Genomic DNA, 11,216 nt, shown 5'->3' with positions numbered 1-11,216 from the left:
GATACTTTCTCTCTGGTAAATTTGAAACCTACTAGTCAAGTTTCCCTACAAAAGCATGCTAAGTGTCTTGGTTGGGATTGCTATGAATGAATACTTTATTTTAGGTAGAATCAATTATTTACAATTTTGAATCTGAACCTGGGACATAATATATCTATCTCTCCTTCCACTTAGGTGTTATACTTCCTTCCTTAAGTCATTTCTAAACAAAAATCCTGAAACAAAATCTGGCTATACTGAAATTGAAAAAAAAAAGAGTGTCAATAGTAAAATTGCAATAAGCCAAAGTAAAAAATCAACCACAGACATAAAAATGTTCTTCAATGCATATAACTGGATAAACAAAAATATCCTTAAACTGGTTCTTGTATTTCAATATGAAAGAAATGAACAGCAGGGTGGAGAAACTGCCAAAAGAGAAGCAATTCACAATTTTCTTTCTTACTTCTAATACTCATTTCCCTGTGAAGAAAGCACAAGTAGTGCAACTTGAAGGTTCTGCTTCTAGACTAGAAAGGCCTCTAGGCTGATGAATAGTTTGCTTAAGTCTTAGGTTCTCTTAGTACCATTTCACTCTCATAATGAGCAGTATCCTGCAATCCACTTTACCCTCTCAATAAAGCTGACATTTTGGTTTCACTTGCTATTTCATTTATTTTGTTGTTGTGCAAGTTGTTCATTATTTCTGAGATGTTACAATTGTAGAGACTTTTATGTATCTGCTAATTAACCTCAAAATTTTAATAATGCCAAATGGATAAGAATACATTACTGGGCAAGTAAGAAAAATTTGCTTGACTCTAACAGAAGTGGGAGAAAATGCTGGTCAGCTCTTCCTGAGGCTCTTTCAGCATACAAAGCATTTTGATCTCTCCCAGATTAAAGTATTTATTTTGGTCAGAAATACCTGATATGATTTCTAACAACACAATCTCTCAAGAGTTCTAATATAATTCCAAAAACTAAAGCTTCTCAATACTGCAATTCTCTAAAAATAGTTTCTGTTCATGAAAATTTTAGCAAAATTGTGGAATCAGCTCTGCTGTTTATCAAGGACATAATACTGAGAAACATTGTTCTTTGAAACATGGAACATTGATAACAGAAAATTGATAAACTTTGTTCTTTAAAATGGAAAGACCTTGAGAAACTATGTTGTTAAGAACAAAAAAGATTCTACTCTGAAGGTTGCTCTTTGTTCTTGGTAGGACTGTAATTTTCTTTAGTATTGGAAAATGCTTTAAAAAGAAACAAGTGGAACATAAAAAATAAACATACCAAATCATAAAATATTGAATACATCAAGTATTGGTGAAGATAAGGAGAAACTAAAGGTTTGTACACTGTTGGAGTATAAATTGGAACAAATATTTTGGAAAATGTGTGACATGGTCCCTTAAGGTTGAACATTACAGAGGTTAACAGAGAATATTTATGGCTTTTGGTAGCAGAATGGCACGACTAAACAGGTAGTAGATAAATGATCTCCACAGAGATACATATACTCAGAGCACATAGAAGACTATCTAGTCTGTACCAGGAAGTAAATATCCACAATTAATTGTTTTTCATTTTATTTATAAGTACCTTTAAATGCTTATAATAAATCACTTGTACCCTAATCTATTATACACTTTATAAAAATACAAACTGAGGGCATCAACGAATTTTTCACTATAGTGATAATAAAAAATATGTAGAAATCTCTGCTTGATGGGACTCACAGCCCACCTAGTTCTTGCACTGGTCTTCTTCTTGAATTGCATTGTTTGGGGCTATGATATTATAAAAAGACTAATCTGAACTCCTAGATTGCCTATTACTGATTTTGCTGCCCATAGAATTTGCCATTATTCATTAAATGTTTAAGATAATAATGAGAAACTGAATTGTAGTAAGCCAAAATTTTTTTAAAAAATATTTTATTTATTTATGAGAAACACACACACACACACAGAGGCAGAGACATAGTCAGGGGGAGAAGCAGACTCCTTGAAGGGAATCTGATGTGGGACTAGATCCTTATACCCCAGGATCATGCCCTGAACCAAAGACAGACGCTCCACCACTGAGCCACCCAGGTGTCCCTAAGCCAAGTTTTTACAAAAGGATTGGTTCTTGCCAACTTCAGACACGGCCACAAAATATGTGGGCTTACAATTATTCCACTTGGATTATATTATAATATAGATTTCCACTGAAATATTATAAAGCCAAAATTTTAATATCAACTATGATTGTGGGTTTTTTTAAATGTCGACTTCATTTCTAAGCTCTCTCATTGACTTTGAGACTTCAAAAATAATGAGTGAATGCTTTTTTAGATACTTGGGAAATTCCTAAGAAAATCTGAATCCATAAACACAAAGCATCAAACATATCAAGTTGCAATACAAATAATTTTTAGAGTTTTATATATAAAAGTATTTATTTTTTACAAAGTTCAAATTAAAATGATAAAATCAATATGGTATATGCATCACCTTATAACATTTTGATATTAGTTATATTTTAAAGCTTAAGTTTAAACCTTTCAATAATATGTATAGTTTTGTATGTATCTGGGTCTATATGCTGAAGTATATACATATAGGGCAGCCCGGATGGGTTAGCGGTTTACCGCCGCCTTCGGCCCAGGGACTGATACGGGAGACGCGGGATCGATCGGGCTCCCAGTGTGGAGCCTGCTTCTCTCTCATCCTGTGTCTCTGCCTCTCTCTCTCTGTGTGTGTGTGTGTCTCATGAATAAATAAATAAAATCTTTTTTAAAAAACCAAATATATACATATAATGATACATTGCTATAAAGAAGAGGGGATCCCTGGGTGGCTCAGCGATTTAGCTCCTGCCTTTGTCCCAGGGCGCGATCCTGGAGTCCCGGGAGTGAGTCCCTCGTCAGGCTCCCAGCGTGGAGCCTGCTTCTCCCTCTGCCTGTGTCTCTGCCTCTCTCTCTCTCTCTCTCTCTCTCATGAATAAATAAATAAATAATTCTTAAAAAAATAAAAATAAAGAAGAGCAACCGAGGAATAATAGAAAGGAGAGGGCCAAACAGTTAAAATGAAAAAATGATCTTAGAATATACAATTTACCTTCACAATGAGATCATATAGAGTTATTTATTTTTCATATATTCTATCCAGATTGCAAAAAGATTTAATATGCCTCACCTGCATGCATATTTTCAACTCAAAATAGTACATCTGTATCCTTTTATATTGCCTCTTACCATATTCATAGATTCTGCATTTAAAGAAAAGCTAAAAATTTTACTATTGTTATGCTTCTTTTGGGTATGTTTATTTTATTTTACAGTTCTTTTTTTTATCTTTTCCTCTCTCATTTTTATTTTTTTATTTTTATTTTTTAATAAATTAATTTTTATTGGTGTTCAATTTACCAACATACAGAATAACACCCAGTGCTCATCCGTCAAGTGTCCCCCTCAGTGCCCGTCACCCATTCACCCCCACCCCCGCCCTCCTCCCCTTCCACCACCCCTAGTTCGTTTCCCAGAGTTAGGAGTCTTTATGTTCTGTCTCCCTTTCTGATATTTCCCACACATTTCTTCTCCCTTCCCTTATATTCCCTTTCACTATTATTCATATTCCCCAAATGAATGAGAACATACACTGTTTGTCCTTCTCCGATTGACTTACTTCACTCAGCATAATACCCTCCAGTTCCATCCACGTTGAAGCAAATGGTGGGTATTTGTCGTTTCTAATGGCTGAGTAATATTCCATTGTATACATAAACCACATCTTCTTTATCCATTCATCTTTCGATGGACACCGAGGCTCCTTCCACAGTTTGGCTATTGTGGACATGGCTGCTAGAAACATCGGGGTGCAGGTGTCCCGGCGTTTCATTGCATCTGAATCTTTGGGGTAAATCCCTAACAGTGCAATTGCTGGGTCGTAGGGCAGGTCTATTTTTAACTCTTTGAGGAACCTCCACACAGTTTTCCAGAGTGGCTGCACCAGTTCACATTCCCACCAACAGTGTAAGAGGGTTCCCTTTTCTCTGCATCCTCTCCAACTTTTGTTGTTTCCTGCCTTGTTAATTTTCCCCATTCTCACTGGTGTGAGGTGGTATCTCATTGTGGTTTTGATTTGTATTTCCCTGATGGCAAGTGATGCAGAGCATTTTCTCATGTGCATGTTGGCCATGTCTATGTCTTCCTCTGTGAGATTTCTCTTCATGTCTTTTGCCCATTTCTTGATTGGATTGTTTGTTTCTTTGGTGTTGAGTTTAATAAGTTCTTTATAGATTTTGGAAACTAGCCCTTTATCTGATATGTCATTTGCAAATATCTTCTCCCATTCTGTAGGTTGTCTTTGAGTTTTGTTGACTGTATCCTTTGCTGTGCAAAAGCTTCTTATCTTGATGAAGTCCCAATAGTTCATTTTTGCTTTTGTTTCTTTTGCTTTCGTGGATGTATCTTGCAAGAAGTTACTGTGGCCAAGTTCAAAAAGGGTGTTGCCTGTGTTCTCCTCTAGGATTTTGATGGAATCTTGTCTCACATTTAGATCTTTCATCCATTTTGAGTTTATCTTTGTGTATGGTGCAAGAGAGTGGTCTAGTTTCATTCTTCTGCATGTGGATGTCCAATTTTCCCAGCACCATTTATTGAAGAGACTGTCTTTCTTCCAGTGGATAGTCTTTCCTCCTTTATCGAATATTAGTTGACCATAAAGTTCAGGGTCCACTTCTGGGTTCTCTATTCTGTTCCATTGATCTATGTGTCTGTTTTTGTGCCAGTACCACACTGTCTTGATGACCACAGCTTTGTAGTACAACCTGAAATCTGGCATTGTGATGCCCCCAGATATGGTTTTCTTTTTTAAAATTCCCCTGGCTATTCGGGGTCTTTTCTGATTCCACACAAATCTTAAAATAATTTGTTCTAACTCTCTGAAGAAAGTCCATGGTATTTTGATAGGGATTGCATTAAACGTGTAAATTGCCCTGGGTCACATTGACATTTTCACAATATTAATTCTGCCAATCCATGAGCATGGAATATTTTTCCATCTCTTTGTGTCTTCCTCAATTTCTTTCAGAAGTGTTCTATAGTTTTTAGGGTATAGATCCTTTACCTCTTTGGTTAGGTTTATTCCTAGGTATCTTATGCTTTTGGGTGCAATTGTAAATGGGATTGACTCCTTAATTTCTCTTTCTTCAGTCTCATTGTTAGTGTATAGAAATGCCATTGATTTCTGGGCATTGATTTTGTATCCTGCCACGCTACCAAATTGCTGTATGAGTTCTAGCAATCTTGGGGTGGAGGCTTTTGGGTTTTCTATGTAGAGTATCATGTCATCGGCGAAGAGGGAGAGTTTGACTTCTTCTTTGCCAATTTGAATGCCTTTAATGTCTTTTTGTTGTCTGATTGCTGAGGCTAGGACTTCCAATACTATGTTGAATAGCAGTGGTGAGAGTGGACATCCCTGTCTTGTTCCTGATCTTAGGGGAAAGGCTCCCAGTGCTTCCCCATTGAGAATGATATTTGCTGTGGGCTTTTCGTAGATGGCTTTTAAGATGTCGAGGAAAGTTCCCTCTATCCCTACACTCTGAAGAGTTTTGATCAGGAATGGATGCTGTATTTTGTCAAATGCTTTCTCTGCATCTAATGAGAGGATCATATGGTTCTTGGTTTTTCTCTTGCTGATATGATGAATCACATTGATTGTTTTACGAGTGTTGAACCAGCCTTGTGTCCCGGGGATAAATCCTACTTGGTCATGGTGAATAATTTTCTTAATGTGTTGTTGGATCCTATTGGCTAGTATCTTGTTGAGAATTTTTGCATCCATGTTCATCAGGGATATTGGTCTGTAATTCTCCTTTTTGGTGGGGTCTTTGTCTGGTTTTGGAATTAAGGTGATGCTGGCCTCATAGAATGAATTTGGAAGTACTCCATCTCTTTCTATCTTTCCAAACAGCTTTAGTAGAATAGGTATGATTTCTTCTTTAAACGTTTGATAGAATTCCCCTGGGAAGCCATCTGGCCCTGGACTCTTGTGTCTTGGGAGGTTTTTGATGACTGCTTCAATTTCCTCCCTGGTTATTGGCCTGTTCAGGTTTTCTATTTCTTCCTGTTCCAGTTTTGGTAGTTTGTGGCTTTCCAGGAATGCGTCCATTTCTTCTAGATTGCCTAATTTATTGGCGTAGAGCTGTTCATAATATGTTTTTAAAATCGTTTGTATTTCCTTGGTGTTGGTAGTGATCTCTCCTTTCTCATTCATGATTTTATTAATTTGAGTCTTCTCTCTCTTCTTTTTAATAAGGTTGGCTAATGGTTTATCTATCTTATTAATTCTTTCAAAGAACCAACTCCTGGTTCTATTGATCTGTTCCACAGTTCTTCTGGTCTCAATTTCGTTGAGTTCTGCTCGAATTTTAATTAACTCTCTTCTTCTGCTGGGCGTCGGGTCGATTTGCTGCTTTTTCTCTAGCTCCTTTATGTGTAAGGTTAGCTTTTGTATTTGAGTTCTTTCCAGTTTTTGAATGGATGCTTGTATTGCGATGTATTTCCCCTCAGGACTGCTTTTGCTGCATCCCAAAGATTTTGAACGGTTGTATCTTCATTCTCATTAGTTTCCATGAATCTTTTTAATTCTTCCTTAATTTCCTGGTTGACCCTTTTATCTTTTAGCAGGATGGTCCTTAACCTCCACGTGTTTGATGTCCTTCCAAACTTCTTCTTGTGATTGAGTTCTAATTTCAAGGCGTTATGGTCTGAGAATATGCAAGGGACGATCCCAATCTTTTGGTATCGGTTCAGACCCGATTTGTGACCCAGTATGTGGTCTATTCTGGAGAAAGTTCCATGTGCACTTGAGAAGAATGTGTATTCAGTTGAGTTTGGATGTAAAGTTCTGTAGGTATCTGTGAAATCCATCTGGTCCAGTGTATCATTTAAAGCTCTCGTTTCTTTGGAGATGTTGTGCTTAGAAGACCTATCGAGGGTAGAAAGAGCTAGATTGAAGTCACCAAGTATAAGTGTATTATTATCTAAGTATTTCTTCACTTTGGTTAATAATTCGTTTAAGTATTTGGCAGCTCCCACATTTGGGGTATATATATTGAGGATTGTTAAGTCCTCTGGCTGGATAGATCCTTTAAGTATGATATAGTGTCCCTCTTCGTCTCTCACTACAGTCTTCGGGGTAAATTTTAGTTTATCTGATATAAGGATGGCTACCCCTGCTTTCTTTTGAGAACCATTTGAATGGTAAATGGTTCTCCAACCTTTTATTTTCAGTTTGTAGGTGTCCTTCTGTCTAAAATGAGTCTCTTGTAGACAGCAAATAGATGGGTCCTGCTTTTTTATCCAGTCTGAAACCCTGCGCCTTTTGATGGGGTCATTAAGCCCGTTCACGTTCAGAGTTACTATTGAAAGATATGAGTTTAGTGTCATCATGATATCTATTTAGTCCTTGTTTTTGTGGATTGTTCCACTGAACTTCTTCTTAACGGGGAATTTTAAGAGTCCCCCTTAAAATTTCTTGCAGAGCTGGTTTGGAGGTCACATATTCTTTCAGTTCCTGCCTGTCTTGGAAGCTCTTTATCTCTCCTTCCATTTTGAATGAGAGCCTTGCTGGATAAAGTATTCTTTGTTGCATATTCTTCTCATTTAGGACCCTGAATATATTCTGCCAGCCCTTTCTGGCCTGCCAGGTCTCTGTGGAGAGGTCTGCTGTTACCCTAATATTCCTCCCAATGAAAGTCAGGGACTTCTTGTCTCTTGCTGCTTTAAGGATCTTCTCTTTATCTTTGGAATTTGCAAGCTTCACTATTAAATGTCGAGGTGTTGAACGGTTTTTTTTGATTTTAGGGAGGGAATCTCTCTATTTCCTGGATCTGAATGCCTGTTTCCCTTCCCAGATTGGGAAAGTTTTCAGCTATGATTTGTTCAAATACATATTCTGGCCCTCTGGCCCTTTCGGCGCCCTCGGGAACCCCAATTAAACGTAGGTTTTTCTTCCTTAGGCTGTCATTTATTTCCCTTAATCTGTCTTCATGGTCTTTTAATTGTCTGTCTCTTTTTTCCTCAGTTTCTCTCTTTGCCATCAACTTGTCTTCTATGTCACTCACTCGTTCTTCCACCTCGTTAACCCTCGTCGTTAGGACTTTTAGTTTGGATTGCATCTCATTCAATTGATTTTTAATTTCTGCCTGATTGGATCTAAATTCTGCAGTCATGAAGTCTCGTGAGTCCTTAATGCTTTTTTCTAGAGCCACCAGTAGCTGTATAATAGTGCTTCTGAATTGGCTTTCTGACATTGAATTGTAATCCAGATTTTGTAACTCTGTGGGAGAGAGGGCTGTTTCTGATTCTTTCTTTTGAGGTGAGGTTTTCCTTCTAGTCATTTTGCTCAGTGCAGAGTGGCCAAAAACAAGTTGTATTGGGAAAAGGAGAGAGAGAGAGAGAGAGAAGGAAAGAAAAGAGAAAAAGAAAAAAGAAAAAGAAGAAAAAAAAGAAAAAAAGAGAAGAAAAAGAGAAAGAAAAAGAAAGAAAGATAAAAAAGGGGGGGTGGGGGAAGCAATCAGAAATCAAAACGAAAAGAAAAAAGAAAAAAAAAAAAACAAAAACCACGGGGGAGTATCTTCTGATTCTGTAGACTTTAATTCCCTTGACTTCCCCTGGAACTGGTCCATCTAGCTGGTCTTCTGGGGGAGCGGCCTGTTGTGCTGATTTTCAGGTGTTAGCACTTGGGGGAGCTGCTCTGCCCCTGCCTGCTGCAGGGCTCAGTGGGGGTTGTTTACCCCGTGAGGCCCCAGGAGGAACAGCCGCAGTTGCTATGGCAGCTCTGGAAGCCTGGATTCAGCCTCCGCAGGAACTACGGGGCTCTCCGTCCCGTCTGCAGGGCCTGGAGGCTCCGGGGCGGGGCCGCTGATCTGCTCAGCTCGGGGCAGGAGTGTCCTTGCCGTCCTGGGCCCTACCGGCCTCTGCCTGTCCCGGGGGAGGCCGGATCCTGGGCTGTGTCCCGGCACCCTGTGCTCCGGGGCCTGCGCTGTTGGATTTGCGCTCCTGCCCTGCAGCTCCCTCCCTGGAGCCGCCGCCCGAGCCCCTCCGAGCTGCTCCGGTCCCGCCGTGCGAGCTGCAGCCCTTAGGGAGCTCGGCGCACTCTCCCGGGCGCAGGTGTCTGTTAGTGTCCCAGGGAGCCCGAGGGCATCCCCGCCCTCCTGGGTCCTGCTCCAACTCCCTGCGAGCCCCTTTCTGCCCGCCCGGGAAGGTTGGTGCAGCTACTGCTTCTCTGGGACGGGGCTCTCCTGTCCTGGGGACACTCGCCCCGGCCCTAGCCCAGCTCCTCGCGGGACCCCTCCCCCTCGGAGGCCTTTTGTTTCTTTATTTCTTTTTCCCCGTCTTCCTACCTTGATAGAAGCGCGAACTCTTCTTTCTCACTGTAGCGTTCCAGCTGGTCTCTCTTTAAATCTCAGGCCGAATTTGTAGATTTTCAGGATGATTTGAAGGTTATCTAGGTAATTTGGTGGGGACAGGTGATTTGGGGACCCTACTCTTCCGCCATCTTGCCCCTCCCCTCTATGTTCTAATTTTAATTGAGCAGCCTGTTTCCCCTAATAGGCCCTTTTGTTATTTTCTTCTCCAAAATCTAACCCTAAATTTAGAGTAATAAAACTGTCAGGTTGTCTCTTACACACAAATCATTTTTGGCAGTTTCTAGATGGCTAGAAGACAATACAAAAGGTTTATACTCTCACATCATAAAAGGCGGAATGGAAAACAGAATCAAGTATATTTGGTAAGCTTTTTATTTTGTAATTGGATCCACAGTGTTAGAATAACTACTATTTTATTTTCAGATATGCATTATAGAAAAACTGTCAAATCAAAGAGAGAAAATCAACTCCTAGGTTAATTTTGTAGAGCTAAAGTACTAATGATGTAAATATTTTTCAGTAACTGCCTCTTCAGGATATGTAGAAGTATGCTCTTTTGTGCGTGGTCAGACACAACAACTTTTTACAAATTTATGTATAAGATTTCATCACTAGGTCATTATTCTCTGCTTATTAGTGATGATTGTGCTCCACACTTTATGGGAAGGTTTTTTTTAAATTTTAAAGGTTTTTATTTATTTATTCATGAGAAATACATAGAGAGAAAGAGAGGAAGAGGCAGAGGGAGAAGCAGGCTCCATGCAGGGAGCCCGACGTGGGATTCGATCTATGGGAAGGTTTTTAAAGTCCTAGAGGTTTGTCAGTCATAATTCATAAAATGTTTTACAGTTACTTTTAACAAATATTGCCTAAGTCTTTAAGAAAAGGTCATGGTTAGGGTCGATATATTTACATATTTTACCCAATAGGGAAATCCATACTCCTATCCTGATATATTCGATCACTCTAATAAGTTAACCAAAGCCTGTTGATCTTGTATCTTCCTCTCCTTCACACATGAACCTTGTTATAAGCTACAGATACATGGTTGGGTATAGTGGAAGAAAGTTCCAAGAAAGTTAACCTTAGAGCTGCAATGATATGGATTGTATAAAAGACAGGAAATTCAAGTTTACCAAGATTATCTGACTCAGGAGCAAACTTCAAGAGGTAAGACTGCTACTACAAGAGGAATGGAAAAAACAATTACTTACAGTGACTATGGGAGGACTAAATGAAATTAATAAGAAAAATCTAATGGTGATTGTTTGCATTGGGATGTTTTAGGTATTGTGCTTCATATTCTCTATTCACACAGTATACTGCAAAGTTTTTCTCTTTCTCCTACTTTTCTTCTTCTTCCTCCTCTTTTTTGAATTCTAACTCTCAAAATCATAGGTTAGGAGAAGTATCTCACTCCTTAAGTGATAGGAAATTTAAGTGATTCTCCAAAAACTCCATGCTAAGAATGTTTTAGCGCATGTCATCAAATTTTAGGATTCAACAGGCTAAATTCTACAGAATATTGCAGTATGGAGTGTAGTCCATTAGAATTCAGAAACACAAAATATCCTGTATATTTATATTATGACATTTTAATGTAAATATGAATTTTCAGGAGAATAACAAGCCTTAAAGATGGTGACTCTAGATATATAGGAGACTGTTTGAAAGGCCCACTCTTTGCATATTGCTGGGGAGGCATATGGCAAGATGGTTATATGTTGGATATTTCCATTATGACAAGCAGACTGTTAGATATGAACTTATTTGTCAATTCTGCTACTTATTAGTCATATAATCTTAAA

Source organism: Nyctereutes procyonoides, unplaced genomic scaffold, assembly GCF_905146905.1.
Source record: "Nyctereutes procyonoides isolate TBG_1078 unplaced genomic scaffold, NYPRO_anot_genome, whole genome shotgun sequence".
NCBI classification, from domain to species: Eukaryota; Metazoa; Chordata; class Mammalia; order Carnivora; family Canidae; genus Nyctereutes; species Nyctereutes procyonoides.
This window is presented reverse-complemented; position numbering follows the sequence as displayed.